The sequence below is a fragment of the Poeciliopsis prolifica genome, unplaced genomic scaffold (assembly GCF_027474105.1).
Source record: "Poeciliopsis prolifica strain line A6 unplaced genomic scaffold, Auburn_PproV2 SCAFFOLD007, whole genome shotgun sequence".
Classification (NCBI taxonomy): Eukaryota; Metazoa; Chordata; class Actinopteri; order Cyprinodontiformes; family Poeciliidae; genus Poeciliopsis; species Poeciliopsis prolifica.
Window position 1 is genome coordinate 2,552,828 of NW_026562382.1, and position 16,866 is coordinate 2,569,693.

Here is a 16,866-nt window from a genome sequence, read left to right on the forward strand (position 1 = left end):
CAGCCCCCTCAACCCGGAGGAGGCTGCTGAGTTTAGAGGCCGTTCCTGCGCCGCCTTCACTGACCCATTGAAAAGTTGGCGGTTTGTTTGCGAGAGCACCAACCTCTTTGTGGCTTTGCGCTCCGCTCACAAGAAGGAGGCGAACGGCGCATTGAAGGCTCACCCTTCCCCTCCCTCCCCCACTCCTTCTCACCCCTCTTCTTTCTCTCCCTTCTTCCAGAATCAATCTGAAAAGGACAGACGGACCCTCTCAGCCCCTCCGTCCCCCCACACCCCAGGGATGCTTAGCCGGTGAGTACTCTCTACTTGTTTGCACTCAGAACTCGCCCCCCCCGTTACTTTTTAACGCTGTCTGCTTTCAGTTTCTTTTCGCTATTCAGCTGACTTTTTCTTTCTTTTCATGTCTTTCCCCCACACCCAAGTTCTGCTGGTCAACACCAAACTTCTCCCTGGACTTGGGTTGAAAATGATTCTGTTGTTCCTTCTCTTTCATGCAAAGAGAAGGAAAGGTCTTTGTGGTCGTCGGCCATCCAAGTTGGTGAAAGCCCCCCCCAGCCCCCCCATCCCCTTCTTTTTTTCTTTTTTTTAACGAATGGGGTCATTTGAAAAGCAGCGTGGAGAATAAGATACTGTATGGATGGAAGCTGAGTGTATGGGTAGAAGGGCTTCATGCAGGCTACTGAATTATAAGTCGATCGCTCAATCTCTCCATCCCTCAGCTACCTCCTTTATTCTCTCGGTGTGGGTTTTCCTCGCTCGCGTCTCCTCGTGTTGTGTCTGTTTGAGAGTTAATCAGAGAATCATTCCAGTTGCAGACAGCCTTGAGCCCGGCTTGGCGGTGAAATCATTATTCATGAGAGACGGGCGCGCACTCACCTTGCGAAATCACCTCCAGCAGAACACACTGGAGCCAACATTTGTACATTTGAATGCTAGTTTGCTTGGCAGCTGCACAAAAAAAAAAAAAATGAAACAATAAAATAAAAAAGCCTCAAAACCAGAGGATCAAAGTTTCCGAGTGGTAATGTGATCGTTTACTTTTTGTTTGCAAATAAGAAAGGAATGCGGCGCAGCTGAGTTTCATGAGAGGGATGGTCAATGTTAGGGCACCAACATTGATCACCCTGCACTCTATAAAAGTGAGTTATTTTCCACTTTCAGCTGTCTAATTTTTAAAAAAATGACATCATCTTCTGAGTGCTCGGTGGTACTCAGAAGATGTACTCATCATTGGATTTGAGTGTGGCCGTAATCATGCAACAGTTTTCGGTCCAGAAGGCGAGCAGTATGTAAAAAAGATGACAAATCATCCTAAATGTATCAAATTTGAGCAGCTGCTTTGACATTGTTTTTAGAAAGTGGGGTTGTGCGGTGTAGCTGTGAGTCGTCAACAGGTGAAATGAAGTAGACAGCAGGGTGATCTTTTATTGGGCACAGTTCCCAATATGGTTGCAATAAGTTTAACCAAACATTAATTAGATTATTAGTTTTTCCTAGTTTTACATTAATTATAGGGTTGGTGTCGGGCTCCGGTGAATGTTTCATTTCTTCCAGTATCTGTTGTATTTATAAGTGGCAAGTCTTGATGAAAAAGTCAGTCTGTTCATTGTGTGAATTTCCTCAATTATGTCCTTCCCCCATGATGGAGGTTCCACATCAAGCCACCTGTGAGTTACAGCTTTCTTTTTTTTTTATGGAAAATTTTAATAAATGCATATGCAATGGGACCAAATGCCTTGATTAATGTCACTTCTCTCATCAAAGGAGCTCATGCAAAGCTGGTCGTGAATGTCCTTTTCTCTTTTGCCCAGTGATAAAATTGCAAGATGAAGAGATTTTTGTGAAATCACTTTGCAATTTCTACAAAGGCGTAGCGCATTGAAAGCCAAAAAACATACAACTGGAACAGCCTTTTTTTGATCTGCAGCAAATTCGACATTTGCACCTTCTAGTGTTAACATTAATCACACATAAGTGTTTGCGCCAGGCTTAAAACAATTCTACATAAACACAAATGTTTCCCTTCCTGTCATTAGGGGTTATAGAAGACCCTCTGAACGATGGCTGACATTGGCAAAACATTTTTCCAACATCTGTGGTTTAAAGAAAGCTGAGAAAAAGGAAGAAAAATGGGACAAATATTCACATTCAAAACTTTTGATAACATCAAAACCCAGTTGGTGACTGGTTAAAATCACACATTATTTTAAAGAGCTAATGATCAGATTTCTGCTGCCTGCAAGGCATTCATCCAAGATTAATGTTAATTCTTTAACCGCATACGAAATGCTTTGTTGAACTTAATTCTCTAGATATTAGTCAGAGAAATGGTAAATGTGTTTGATTAACAACAATAAAAAAAAACTTTAGTTCATTTTTGTTCAGTGAAAAAAGTGTTTCTTCTCTCTTTTTTATTTTGTCACGCTTAAATTCTTCTTCTTTTTACCCAGAATGCCCAGCGCTAGCGTCCACTTCCTGCTTTTTGTCTCCGGTCTGCCCACTTGCCTTCATGGATGCGTTTGAGCCGCACAAGCGTTTTTATTTCTCATTTTTGCCAACGCTGGTATTTGCGAACTTTCCATTGTTTTCGCCTCACTGCTCAGCGCTGTCCTCTCTCCTCTCAACTCAATTTGTGGCCTAAAATTTCTTCATCTTATATGTGTCAGTGGAGCAGAGCGTGTCATCCTCTCTCCCTCTGTCTCTCTCTCTCTCTCTCTCTCTCTGGCCGCTCTGAAAGAAAAGAGAAAAAGAGCTCCACTCTGTTTGTGTTCGCTCCCTCTGCTCCTCTGGGAGGAGATCGGGAGCTCCCGACAACGTTGGCACCTCGTTTCTCATTCGCCTACACTGTTGTTGATGTTTGGCTTGGGATGACAATAAGCCGGAAGAAAACAAGCCTCTTCCAGGCCAATGAGAGGGAGAGAGAGAGAGAGAGAGTTGGTAGACAGAGAGACTGATCAGAAAAAGAACAATTAAAAAATGGATGGAGAGGAAGGGTACTCATCCCTGGAATGGGATTCTCTTTAGAGGATTCGGGTTTTGGCCTCTGAGGCCAAATTAAGGAAGCGTCATTATGCCTGGCAAACTGTCATGCTGCCTTTGTAGCCCAGCCATGACACATTAGGGCGCCTTAAACCGTGGCTGAGCCATGGCTCATTCAGCTCACAAACAGGGGGCGTGGGGGTGAGGTGGGTGGATGGGTGGAGGGGCACTGGCAGAACCTTGGCCTCGCTCACACAAGACTCATTGACATTACGCTGGGGCGGTGGGCGACGAGACGGTGACTGCAGTGATGGTGATATGAGTGGATGTCGTTAAGGCTGAATTTATTGAGTTTAATCGGCCAAAATCACAGATTGCGCCGAGACGCTCACGGGTATTTCATGGATCGTGTTTCGTCTCGCCAAACAGAAACGAGAAAACGTATTCATGCACTTTGGACATTTTGTCAAGTTAAAAACACAAACCGGTGCATTTTAGCGAGGCTGCATTCGATAGAACAGCACAAAGTGCTGCGATATTGACAGCGTTTTGTTGTTTTCTTTTCTTTTTTTTTTCTGCAAATTACACTTGAAAACCATTTGTGGTCACCACTACTGAGTCAGTCCTTTCAGTTCAATGACATTGAACAAGTTGGCACATGTGATTTCTTTTCTTTTCTTCTCTTTTTTGCCGTATTCTCCTTTACAAAACAACTCGAGCTCAGTCAGACTGGATACAAAGTGCCTCCAAACATCAGTTGTCAGGTCTTTCCGCAGATGCTCGTCTGGCTTCAGCTCTGGACCGGGTCACTCCAACACGAATGTGCGCAGGGAGTCCGTAGTCCGAGACAAACTGGGACGTTCATCTTCATCCCTGCTCCAACATGACAGAGCGAAACGGTTGTTTTCCCGCTGCAAATTAGAAATGTATTTGATCCAGGTGCATTGGAGAAGGAAAGCATCTTAAAGTATCTGGAACAGGCAGTGATGGCGTTTTCTTTTCCGGGGTGTTATGAACGGATGCGATTAAAAAAGGATGAAGTTGTACTTCCTGAGACATTCTTTCAGTAATGACTTTCAGATTTGTTGAGGGCACGCCTCAGCATTTTCCTAAATCTATCAGTTCAATCAGGTTTATTGAAAAGGTTTTGGAGGTATTGCAAAAATCTAACTGGACACATGAGTAACTGAATGAAAGTCCTCCCAGCCACATCCACAACTTGTACCCAGTGACTGTTCTCTTCCAATATTGTGTAAGTGTGCTCAATTTTCTGTGAATTACCACAAGATGGGAGTCCTGCAACTGCAGAGTCTCTCTGGCAGGAATGAGAGCAAAAAGAAAGAGGGGAAAAAAAACAAACCCATCTTTGTCCCACTTATCTTCATGTCAGATTTACATGGGGGCGGGCAACGAAAAGCAGGTTATGGAATGCAAAACAGTCCGGCTTCGTCCTGCATTTTAAAAGGCGTTAAACCAACAAGGTTTTGATTTGTTCCAGAAACAACCAATGATTCATGGCTACCTTTCAGTGCTGAAAGGATTAGCCTGTCGGTTCTTATTTCCATTTGTAAAACAAACAAAAAAGAAAAAAAAATGTAGCACTTTTTTCCCCCAAGTGCTGGGTTGTGTTCTGTAACTCTGAACTGAGCTTTTATTTTTCTAATATCATGCAACTCCATCTCCACATTTTGGAGACGGTGTTATGCTAATATAACCAATATATTTTGCTCTTGTTATGCTCAGAGTGTGCTGTAACATATGTCCCTTATTATGCATGGAAGTAAAACTGCCAGAACCACAATTGTGTATCGCTACAAAACCCATTTTCCTTCAGATTCAACACCTCTCGTCTTGCTTTAAGGTGTGAGTAATGAACTCCTGAAAAAGTCTTTCCCCCCACCTTCCTTGTTTGTACCTCTATGGACTTTACAAAACCTATTTGAATAAAAAAAATTCCTGTTTTATTGGGACTTCTAGGATCTCTAAGTGACAAGACCCTTTGAATAAATCCAATATATATATATAAAAAAAGATGAGTTAATGTTGTACATCTTTACAGCCATTTGTGGATTCTACTTAAGGTTAAAAGCAAGTAAAGTGAACAGAAATGGCCTGGATTCTCTACTCTGGCTTTCTAATGCCTACAAAATGTATTTATGTGTCTGAGGTGGGAAGAGAGAATATTCTCCTTTTGTTTGGTTTTGATCTAGCAAAAATTAAGAATCGGTCTTCTAAGTTGTTTTTGACCTAAGCCAACATGGAGAATCCTGACGAGACTAACAACATCTCCCTAGAAAAGTTTGTATTAGAAACATTGAAGCTCTGTAGAGGTCCTCCACCTTTGTTAATGTTTAACTACTCCCAACTTTTTGAATTCAATGTAAAGCTCATGATTTGACACATTTCCACAAAATTTAGGACAGAAAAAAAAATCTAAGATACTCTTATTTGATGTGCTTTTAAAGCAAATAGATTATGCTTATATTGAAATTTTCAACCATTTCTCAGAATATTTGCTCTTTTTGCCATTCTGCTCTTCGTATGGCGTCACAAATATAACTGTGGCTGATATTAGTTGGTCAGTTAGTCAGGCTCTCTGCTCTAGAAGTCAGTCTGTTGCTGATCGTATCTCAGTGTTTCTACCTTTAGTTTCTGTCTGTTTTCTTTTGAGACTGCAACCATTTCCTGTTGGTCCAATTAATGTATGATGAAATAGTGTTGGTAGGAATGATGGAAGAAGAATTTAATAAAAAAAATAAAATAAAAAGCCTTGACGAAAACATACTTTTGTGCAAATTCTGCAAAAAAAAAAAAAAAAAAAGAGTTTCCAAACCACTGAAGCACGTCAACCCCACTACTGTACCATCTATATGCAAAGCAGATGAGGAAACCCTGTGTAACAGGGCATTGGATTGACATAGAGCAGAATCCACCATCAGCGAGATTGACCGCCCGGTGCAGCGGCTGTTCGGCGGAGCGGGAGCCCACCCACACCTGTCTGTCCTGCATATCTGATTCGCCGTGCCACTTCTGTGGGGGACTGCTCACCACTTACAGGTCACATAAAATGAAGAGAGAGCTTCCTCTCCCTTTATTTTCTGACAAATGTTAACTCTGACAAATGTTAACAGACCAGTTTGTCTGGGCAAATGCCTGAAAGAGAGAGGAGAGTTGTGAACCTAATGTGTTTGATAAACTTTGCACTGAAATGTTCAGTGATCAAACTGTTTGTAGCCGAATGTACAAAATCATTTCTGCCAAAATCATAAAACTCCAACTTTTACTTGGAGTTTAAAGTAAAAGTCCATCAAATGACTGTTCATGTTTCTGGTTAATTTTCAAATTTCTTTTGAATTTTTTTTTAACATTTAGAGTCGAAGAAGAATGCGCCACATAAATTTAATCTACTTATCATTAAGTAGACAGATGAGTAGGCAGCTTACCTAGACTCTAAGAAGCGCACTGGACTATGAATGCGCACAAAGCCTGGCCCGGGTCCGCTCCCATCAATCACAACACAGTTTGCACCTGACTCACCTTTGCTGTGACAACAAGCCACAAAATGGAGCTGGAAGACGCTAAGCAAAACTAAAAATGGGATTTTAAACTGCTAACTCAAACTATGGTCTAAACCAAAATTGGTTACATATCAAAGGCCCATAGGCTGTATCGTGGGCTTGTCCCATAATGATAGCTTATTAGTCAGGTCTGATCGGGCTAGATTTGTTAAATCTTTCAGGCATACCTGTCAAGTCTACTGTTTTGGCCTGGAAACTACCGTTTTTTTACAATGAGTAAAATTAGTTGCCTTTCAGCCTCGATCCATGTGACATGAAAGCGTTAAATATAGTTTTCACTGAGCGTCTAAAACTTCCACGAGGAATACGATCTATGATGTCAAACGCGGGAGATGAAAACCAAAGCGGAAAGCCGCTGAAAACCCAGTAAAAAACTCCTAGCGTGCGAAATACTTGTTCTTGGCACGTCGCCTTTTATTTATCATCGAATCAGCCGGGAGCTTTACTTCAGGGATTGATGTCACCTTCATTTTATTCCTCCGCCCGCGATAGGAGGAGAGAGATTTCATTACTTTTCCAACATTGTTTCCTGTTTTTTATGAAGTCTGTCCGCCGCCGCTGGAGTGGATGAAAGAGAAGGGAGGAGGCTTTTGTCCAGCGAGGCCGCAGCAGAAACCCCGAGCTGTAAATCTCGCCCTGATCTTTGGATCATTAAGCAGCGAGCCCCCGGTCCTTTGGTTCTTTATCACCAGGCTTGGATCCCAGGCCATAATGGGGCCTAACTGGCTAATGATTAGCTGTCTTCTGCAGCTACTGCAGACCTGAGTACCGCTGCTGCCAGACTGAAACCAATAAATCCTGCTCCTGTTTGTACGCTTGTCGGGCTTTACTTCTGAATATCTGACGCTTTTTGACAGGTCCTCTTTCATTCAGGCCGTAGAGGTTGGTTTGTTTTCTCTGTTGGTTGAGCTGCAGCTTACGCCGTGTACAGTGGAAACCAAATATTAACATACACTTTCTGAAAAGGTAGGAACACCCTCTTTCCACTGTCTGAAAGAAAAGAAAAAACATCTGCCTCTCCCACAATAAGGCCAAACGTGAGACAAGGAGGTTTTAAAACAGACTGTGAGCTGAAAGTGTGTAAATCGGTGCTGCGGCATTTCTACATATGATTTTAGTCGTAGATTAAGACTTGGCAAATGTTGATAAATTGTGAAAAAAAAGAGTAAAATATTTGCAGATATAGAAAATAATTGTACCATCAGAAAATTCAGAAGAAGGAGTGTGAAAACTCAGAAATAAAATCTTCTAATGTGGGCTAATAAACACGTGTGTGTTGTTTTGCATATTGACGGCGATGTATAAATGTTGTCTTGAAGGCCGAGGGCTGCTTGCTGTGGACCAATTTAAATTTCCTGGTCTGGACTGATGCGACATAAATATGCAGATGGCAGAAGTTAGAATATGCTGCATATTTATTTAAAGCTCTGCTGAATATCAGCTATACGTCTCATCAAATCCTCTCTCCATGCTTTCTCCCCGTTTGTCTGACACGTCTCTGAAACGGAGAGGTGCCCGCTGAGCGCCGTTTATGGAACACATTTGTTCTCATGTTGTGCCTGGGAACGGTTCTGTCCAAAAAACACGCAAGTTCTCTGCGCCGTCAGGCCCGAAATCAGTTCTCGTCATCGAGTGACGAAAATGGTACCTTTTCGTTCTTGGTCTCAGGTTGTTTTCTTGTTACAACCCACTCTCACCGAAGCTTTTCACCCCCCTGCCCCCCTTTACATGTGAAACTATTGGTCAAAATTTTTATGGCCGCCGTTTGTTTTTACGGAAAGCGACCGCGACTACTCCACTTGGAGCAGTGTTTCCAGCCAGAAAGCAAGATGGACAGTTTAGAGGAGCATTTGGCTTGTTTTGTTGGACCAAAACACTGAACTCCCTCCGGCTTGGTTCTGGTCCGGTGAAAGCGGGCCAACGTCCCCGCTGCTGTTCTTTTTTTTTTGTCGGGTCGATGACATGGGAAAATGAAACGAGACGTTCCACCTCGTCAGTCGTTGTTTCCTCCTCTGAACTCGTGACAAGTCGTTCCTCTGTGCGTTCAGCTTTCTCAGTATGAAACAGTGTGACCTCTTCCCTATTGCACCAGGTATGTGTGACCTCTTCCCTATTGCACCAGGTATGTGTGACCTCTTCCCTATTGCACCAGGTATGTGTGACCTCTTCCCTATTGCACCAAACATACGCCACAAAACTAGACTTTGACAGACGCTGGTCAATTTACTTGATTGCCACAAGACATCAATTTGTTTGGTCCGTGGGATCCTGAACGTATTGTTGCAAAGTTACTCTTATTATTTGCGACGCTGAAGCTGTCGGTCATGGTGGATTTGTAAATGTTGGAAGTCTTTTAGAAGTCATACATTTAGGATTCAGCTCTCCGCAAGCAGACTGTTGTCTGTTTAATGCTAACCACGCCAACCGCTTCAAATGCAAAAGGTCATTTGAAACATCAACTCTGTAACCATTTTTTTCTTGTTTTTTTAATAGTGTAACATTGTTTTCAGGTGTATATTTTCACACATACACACATTGTGAGATGTTTCCTCCACTCCCAGTACAATTTTATCTGACCACTAATTAACACTTTTCCAGCCTTTCTGCTCTTAAAGTTTTGATGGAGAAATTGCCTCAAATCTGCATCGTCAGGCCAAACGCTTTACAAAACCCAGGGTTCAGAAATTGCCCTCATACGTCTCATCAGGACATCACTAACTATTAGTTATATGTACTATAAGAAAATTGTTCCAAAAGATTCATCACAACATTTATGCTTCACATGTGCCCTGTTGCTGCCCAACATTTGTGTTTTCCTCACACGCAGAGCCACCTTTAGCGTGTCGGCGTCTTCCAAATCCCGTTCGACTCCGGGTTCGAAACGACTTCAGTCCTAATCGTTGGTGGTTAGGTTTCTAAGCTGCTCTCGCCGCAACTTTCCCTCCCTCACACGAGCGTTTCCTGGCCGTAAAACCTGCTGCTTGCTGTTTATTCGCTCGGCGAGGATTAGAGGCGCGGTGTGTTTTTCTAATTATAGACGGGGCCGTGTGCGCTCTCTCCTCCTCTGAGGGGTCACATCTCGCCCACCAGGCTCTCAGCCAGCGGCTCACCCGGGGCGACTCTCGGCTCCGGCTCTCACACGTTTATTCCTGTGTGCATTGCTAATTGCCGTCTTCCTCTTGCTGCTCTTTATTTTTACCACTCATCTCTCTTCCTCCCTTCCTTTTTCTCTCTTGCCACTTCTGGTGAGAACTTGACAATGACTTTTCATTGGAATCAATTAAAGCTCAATGATTTAGCCGTCGAAATAAATCACCGTCTATATCAGGGAGGAAACGAGGAATTGCCTGAAAGAAAAAACAAAAAACAACAAAAAAAAAAAACAAAACCCACAGCGATTCTTTCACCCTGGCGACGCAATCAATCATTTCCCCCTCCTGGCCCCCCCATCCTTTTTTTTTTTTTTTTTTTTTGCATCTTTGTTTTTCCTACTTGGTTGGACAATAGGTTTTATTAAGGCCGCTGGGAAAACTCATTATCCATTTCCATCACAGAAGCACTTGGAACACAGTCGGATTTGAAACGGCCGAGGAGAAAAAGAGATGAAAGGCTTTAAAAATGCTCTGAAATAACGACGGTCGAAACAACCAGTCGAAACAACCCCTGATGTGCGTTTCACGCCAGCAAATATTTATTGACCGCTGCAGCTGTTCTTTTTAGGTTTTTATTCTCTTTTCTTTTTTTTTTTTTTTCGTCTCTTGACTGAATTCGTCGCATCGCGCTGTGCCACTTCGCGTGGATGAAGAGGGCAGCCGGAGAAAGGATTGAATTATGGACGTATGAGTTTACTCAGCCTGTCGAGAACTTCCCGGAGCTCCAGCGCTGAGCCAAATCAATTTCACTTCTGCAGGAGACACCTTGTTAATGGTTCAATCCATTTTTAATCAAAGACCTCTAATATGCCGGCATTCAGATTAGTGTGTCAGCTGTGGTATCAGTCACTGGATGGGGCTATCATGTAAAAGACAACATGTGGCCGTGAGCGCAACCAAGTGCGATATATCATCATAACAGCTAAAAAAGAAAAAGTGCATACATTATTCAGACTGGCAGACAGGTTTTAATAACTTTTCCATGCATGCCAAAGGAAAACTTTGGCATGCATTTGAATTGCTGAAGCTTCGGAACGAAGTCGGTCATGAGTTCAGCCTCAACATGGCCGATTCAGTGGCCGTTTGGTTCCATCAGTCAGGGAACGGCATTGGAACATGCACAGACGCACCAAGTCATCAGTGTGTCAGACGTGGCGTCAGTGCCGCAAGCTAATCAGAACTATCTGACTTCCAAAAAGGAAGTGATCTGTCACTACAGGAGCATATACAGGCACTGAAGATGTTTGAAAGAAGTTAAGCCTTTAATTTAGCAAAGGTTCTCAGATCGGAACAAATTCAGACGGGCCACACTTATTGGTACTCCTGCTGTAATCTCCCTCTGTCAGCTGGACAACAATTGGTTTCACCTGTGACATTTCATTGGTTAGCATAAATAGAGACTGATTTTTGACCTTTGATCTTTGGATCCTCTCTCATGCCTTCTTCTCTCCAGCTCTCCTCACAAGTTTTCCGCAGGATTGAAATCAGAGAACTTTGGTTGAAAAGGGAAAAGGGGTGATTCGGTCCATTTCTGAACCTTTTCTGTATTGATTTGGCCGTTGTGTCTCTTGTGTCATCATCCAGTTGATAGATCCAATAGCGGCTCATGATTATTTGACAGAGGCAACATGGATTGAAATCTTTTGGTGCTTCATTTGGTTCATGTAATTTCAAAAATGGCTTCCCAGAAAAAACACAGGCCCACAGCATGGTGGATCCTCCACCATACTGTGCCTAACTGCAGACATAACTTGATCTCCCAGATAATCAAACTGTCTCTCATGCCAGAACAACCTAGAGTGGCCATCCCAGTTAAAGGCCTGAGACCTTTAACAAAGGCTGGACAGAAAGAGGCTATGGGGTGTTGGAAAATCAACACCCGTATGATTGGTAAAGCTCCGCCATATTCATACCCCCGGAAAGATTTCTAAGTAAAATTTGAAATGCATGAGCGTAAAATCTGAAGGACGCAGGGAAACTAACGCGGTCAGAGTTGTGGGATGAAGACATACACTTTGGGTGGGCTCCAGATGGCCAACAACGCTTTTCCTTTTTTACTGCAATGGACAAACAAATAGTGCACAGGTGTTAGCACCAGGGAGCCAAGACATAAAACAGTCAGTTCTGCAGTTGTCTAGTTATTGTGGACATGTATCTTCATTATTCAACATACTTTTTGTGTCGTTCATATGCCAAATGTGCATAAACGTTTGCAGTCTTTCACCCTTAGTGCATGTTAACTTTAAAAGTCAATGTTTCAAAGTGGGATCGTGTCCATTAAGCAAAACGACCTTCTCTTGTGATAGCATTAAAAGTCTTCGCAGAGCTAATTGCTGTGAGGTTTGGGGCTGAGGAGATTATATTCTGTTTCCGTACATTTCCTGTCCGTCAGTCCTGCTTTCGTCCAGCGTTTAAACGCAGAGCTGAAGGACGGGATTTAAAGACAAGACGTCAGAGGTTCGTGTCACAAAATCCGAGAGTCGGCGAGCAAACGCACGTCACGACCAAAACACTGCGTTTCCTCCAGTGTTTCAGCCGCTATTTGTGCGTCGCTTTTGTGGGTTGCGTCGTGCGGCCGGGGCTGCGAACAATACCGCCATTGATCAGTCCTGTTTTCATATTAATCGCAGATTTTCCTGGCATTATGCCCGGGTCATGCATCAAGAAGACCGTAATGAGATACTGTGTTGTGAGACCACATAGCAATTAAATCAGGATGCAAGATGTATTTTTTTCTTCCTTTTCCCCCCTAATTACATCACAATGGATTTAATTACAGCCGCGTGCTTCGCAAAGCAACAGGCCTCGCTGGAGGCTTCGAGCGAGGATCTCGTGTCTCTTTTGTTGTAAGCTGGATGCCTCTTCGCTTACCGCTCTGTAATCAGTCTCTGAAAACAAAGTGATACTAAAGCTTAGCACGGCTCGCCATCAGGGAGATCGGAACATCACAAAACAAGACGAATCATCTGTTCCGGCTTTTTCTTCTTCTGTTTTTTTTTTTCTTTCAACCTCATTCCACTTCCTTATTTAGCAGTCTCGGAAGAAAACAAATAATTATCAGCTGACAGTCTTTAAAAGGACAATTTGCTGATGGGTAAGGGCTGCGCTGCCTTTTAAGACTCCGCAGAGGTTAACAGCTGAGTCAGAGCTTTTATGCTGAATATTTGGATGTTTCACGGGAGGATACAGGTTTTGCTTATCTCAAAGGTGGAACCACTTTGTGCAAAATTGTGAGGAGGAAGGGAATATAAATATATCTTAAAACTTTTTAAATGTAGGCGTTTTTATTCCTAAAACAAAATGCACTGTAACAAACTGCCTTCCAAAGCCACCTAATTTAATTATGAAACAGAGTCCGACTGCGTGAAGTCGAGTCTGTCAGTCCGTACAGCTGTTCTGTGATGACTCAAGTAGTTTGTCAGAGAACAAACTACATGTGGAAGACAGGAGACGGGTCAGAGGTGAAGTTGTGGGAAGAAGCTGAAATGCAAATATCAACACGGTCCTAAAAGTTGAGCGTCTCATGGAGCACCGTCCAATCCGCCATCTGGAAATAGGAGGTCTTTGCAGAAAAGTGGCAGGAATATAGTCACTATTAAATGCAGTGCCAAAAGACTATATCCACAAGAGGCAGCAGCGAGCACGTAGAAGGAATTGTTGTCGTCAGAAGAGACAACTAAACTTGTGAAAACTGAACAGACACCAACCTGCACATTGATGCTGGTTGTGGTAACATGTCACTGGCGTCATAAATCATCAGTACAGCATTTACAAATGACAACAGCACAAAAAAAACAATATATATGAAACATCAGAAACCTTGAACTTAAAAAAAAACACCATCAAAACAAGGTTAGTGCAAAGAAAACTAAAGCTATGTGGCCATGTCTTATAATAGCCCATTCAAAGTCCAGTTGAGAACTTAACTGTGTTCATAAATTCTCTGCATTCAGTCTGACTGAGCTCAAGATAATTTGAAAAGATAAATTAGATTTGGAATTTTCTTCTTTTTTTTATAAATATATAAATAAATAATGCATTATTTTCACTCCACTTCACATTTATGTGCTACATCCTGTTGAGAATATTACATCGATCTGAGGTCATAAAATACAAAATGTGGAGACGACACAGAGAGATATGCATACTTTTGACAAGGCGCTGTGTGGGGGGACAAGTTGCGCCTGATCTGAATGTTTCCCCCCGGTTCATGTACAACGCAGGACAGAGTGGCAGCGTTCCCCACCGCAGAGACAAAAACCAGAATGTGATCCGTGGAAAGACGTGTGGTCAGGAAGACGCGAGTAAACATCTACGCTAAATAATTTCAAAAAATGGAGAACAGAAACAGAGATGGGTGAGCTCGTATGTGTTAGCAGTCGTATTCGTGGCTGTCTGGATCTCATGAGATTAATTCTGATGCCGAGTTTACAGGAACAGAAAGTGTCTGCATTGTGGCGCCTGTCAAATTTGACAACAAACACTGTCAAACTAAGAGGCACTCGAGATCTGAGGAGGAGACGATATAATTATATTCTCTGTCTGGGGTTGTTGCTGATATGATGTCTTCAAAATTTGCTTTTCTTTTGCGAGCAATATCTGAGTAGTTTGTTTTTGTGTGAAGATGTGACAGAAGCTATTAAATATGCAATATACCTTTCTGAGCTCCGGTTTTCTTTGTGTTCCTCGTTCGGTGGAGGATTACGGTCAAAGGTTATTGGAATAAAATGATCTAGTTTGTTTTTTGTTTTTTTTCCCCCCTCCATGCATTAAACCAAAGGAAAACAAAAATATTTTTCAAAGACAGAGCAAAAATATATTTATGGCTGGGATTCTTGTGTTTTTTTTTGGTACCATTCCTCTATGCTTATTTTATTTGTCATGTTATTGTTTGAAGAATAAATTCAGAAGAACGTCGTTTCCTGTCTTCAGAGTTGTCCAACAGTGGAGGAGCCCTCATAAAACTTCAGAAAAACCTGCAAATAGCAGCAGCTTCTGTGGACACTTATTACGCAAAACTCCACTGCTGAAAAAAAACAACCCAAAAACAGCGTCTTGACGGTTGTATGGAGTTTACTGCTCGAGATTTGGACAGTTCAGTGACATATTGAGAGAATCTTGTCGACGGACGCGCCATGTTTGTCGGAAGTATGACTCTACTCGTCATCCCGAAAGTTGATGCGTCAGGTGGAGACACCATGGCTATCACATCGCTAGAATTCAAATAACTAAAGTGAGAAATCCTGAAACAGGAATCTGAAAATTGAGAAAGGAATGTCGAAAGGATCACTGCTGACACTTCATGGATAATGGGAACATTTATGGACAATAGGGACTTGGACCTGTGCAGCATTTGGTTACCCTGGAGACTTCCTGGAGGCTTATAACAAAAACTACCAACAGAGTTTTTGTTTTTGTGTGTGTGTGTGTGGGGAGCAAAGTTTTTTCTGCTACCCTAATTAAAGGGGTGTTATTGATGCCAATAACCACATTCATCAGTAAGGTATGAAAAACATCTCATGTTATGAGCCACATGCAGTGGAGCTGGACGGAGCGAGGACACAGAGCGGGTGGGTTAGAGTGGACCTGCTGAGTTGACTGCTTGGTAAGCATGCATTAGGTAGACTCACAAATAGACCGCTTTGTGTTCGGCTGTCTCCATCGCAACGCGGAGCAGCTACCACCCCCTCCGACCTCCACGTCGGCTGGCACAGCAGCCAACAGCTGGTTGCCATGGAGACAAGACACCGACGGAGACGTGGTGTCATCGATGGAGACACACACACACACACACACACACACACACGCACACACACACACACGTCTCAACGTCATTCGTCTCTCACCTGCTGAAGGTCCATCAGCACTGGACCAAAGAAATGTGATGTCATTACGTTGCAGGTCATTATTCAGTGAAGTGCCAGAAAAGGCACACCGGATGCACTGGAAACGGACAGGAAGTCCCTCTACCGATGCTTTAGGTCAAAAATGAGGACTTTCAAAGGAAATTGGTTCAAGTCGCTTTCATTTTTCCGATTATTATTACCGTCATGCTATCGATTTGTGACTTCATGCGAAATTGTACCGGCAAATTTCGGTCAGGTTTGATGGAACGCCAACCTGAGCGCGAGGGGAGAAGACGTCAGCAGAAGGCGACGCGGCGGACCAATTTGCCGCTTCGTCAAGCGGATGCTGCTGCTTTTTGAAGCAACTTTTAGGAATTAATCAGAAATGTTGCTGCTAGTGAAAATAATGAGCTGCTCTGGGGCAGTAAAGCGTCCTTGTGTTGTGACTGGAAATGAGACTGAAGCTTGTTACGCCACAGATCGGAGCAATTGACAGGAAAACGAGCCGGTTTGTGTGTTTTCCTGAGGCGGAGCCGCCGCTGACCCCGTTGCCTTCGTTTTGCCCCGGTGTCTGAGGAGACTTGTTAAGAAGCAAAGAGCTACTATTCAGAGTGATGGATCATCTACAATTGATCCTCCTCTGGAGAGCCACACACACGCACGCACACACACACACACACACACACCTAGACAGTCAGTTTCACACTGTGCCTTTTTTTTCATTAGTTTTTTCGGTACGTTTTTATGAACATATACCGAGATGTGGGTGGTCCTGAGAAATGATTGTTCAATTGTTGTTTTATGGCCTTCCACAACAAAATTAATGCTCACCCTTGAAATTCTTTCTTTGGAAAGGCGCTGCTGACAGATTGTGTGCTCATGTGTTGTCGGTTTGCGCTCTGAGCTCTTATTGAAGTTCTGCAGCCAGTCTCAAAAGTAGCACAGTGTTTGGGAGTGATGAATGCCGGCCTCAAAAATCCAATAAGACGGCTTCGGTGGGAACAGCAGCATTCGTTTATTCACTCCCTTTCTCTCTCTCTCTCTCTCTCTCTCTCTCTCTCTCTCTCTCTCTCTCTCTCTCTCTCTCTCTCTCTCTCTCTCTCTCTCTCTCTCTCTCTCTCTCTTTCTCTCTCTCTCTCTCTCTCTCTTTCTCTCTCTCTCTCTCTCTCTCTCCCTTCCACTTTCTGCCCTCTCGGCCGTTCATCTGGCAGCGCGGCTCCGAATGACTCACTTATTCGCGCTGGACCAGCACTCCGTAATCAACAGAAGAGACACGTTGCGGCTCTTTAATGGAACGCCACCTGTGTGGCC

At 43.2% G+C, this 16,866-nt stretch overlaps 1 protein-coding gene across 4 annotated transcripts in view; it reads left to right on the forward strand.

Moving 5' to 3' along the window:
- Positions 1–16,866, forward strand: part of sema5ba (sema domain, seven thrombospondin repeats (type 1 and type 1-like), transmembrane domain (TM) and short cytoplasmic domain, (semaphorin) 5Ba) — a 190,348-nt gene that overhangs the window by 36,853 nt on the left and 136,629 nt on the right. For all 4 annotated transcript variants that reach the window (XM_055031592.1, XM_055031593.1, XM_055031594.1 and 1 more), the window contains exon 2: positions 221–291. The gene's annotated coding sequence lies outside the window, so the exon portion shown is untranslated. The remainder of the gene's footprint in view (positions 1–220; positions 292–16,866) is intronic.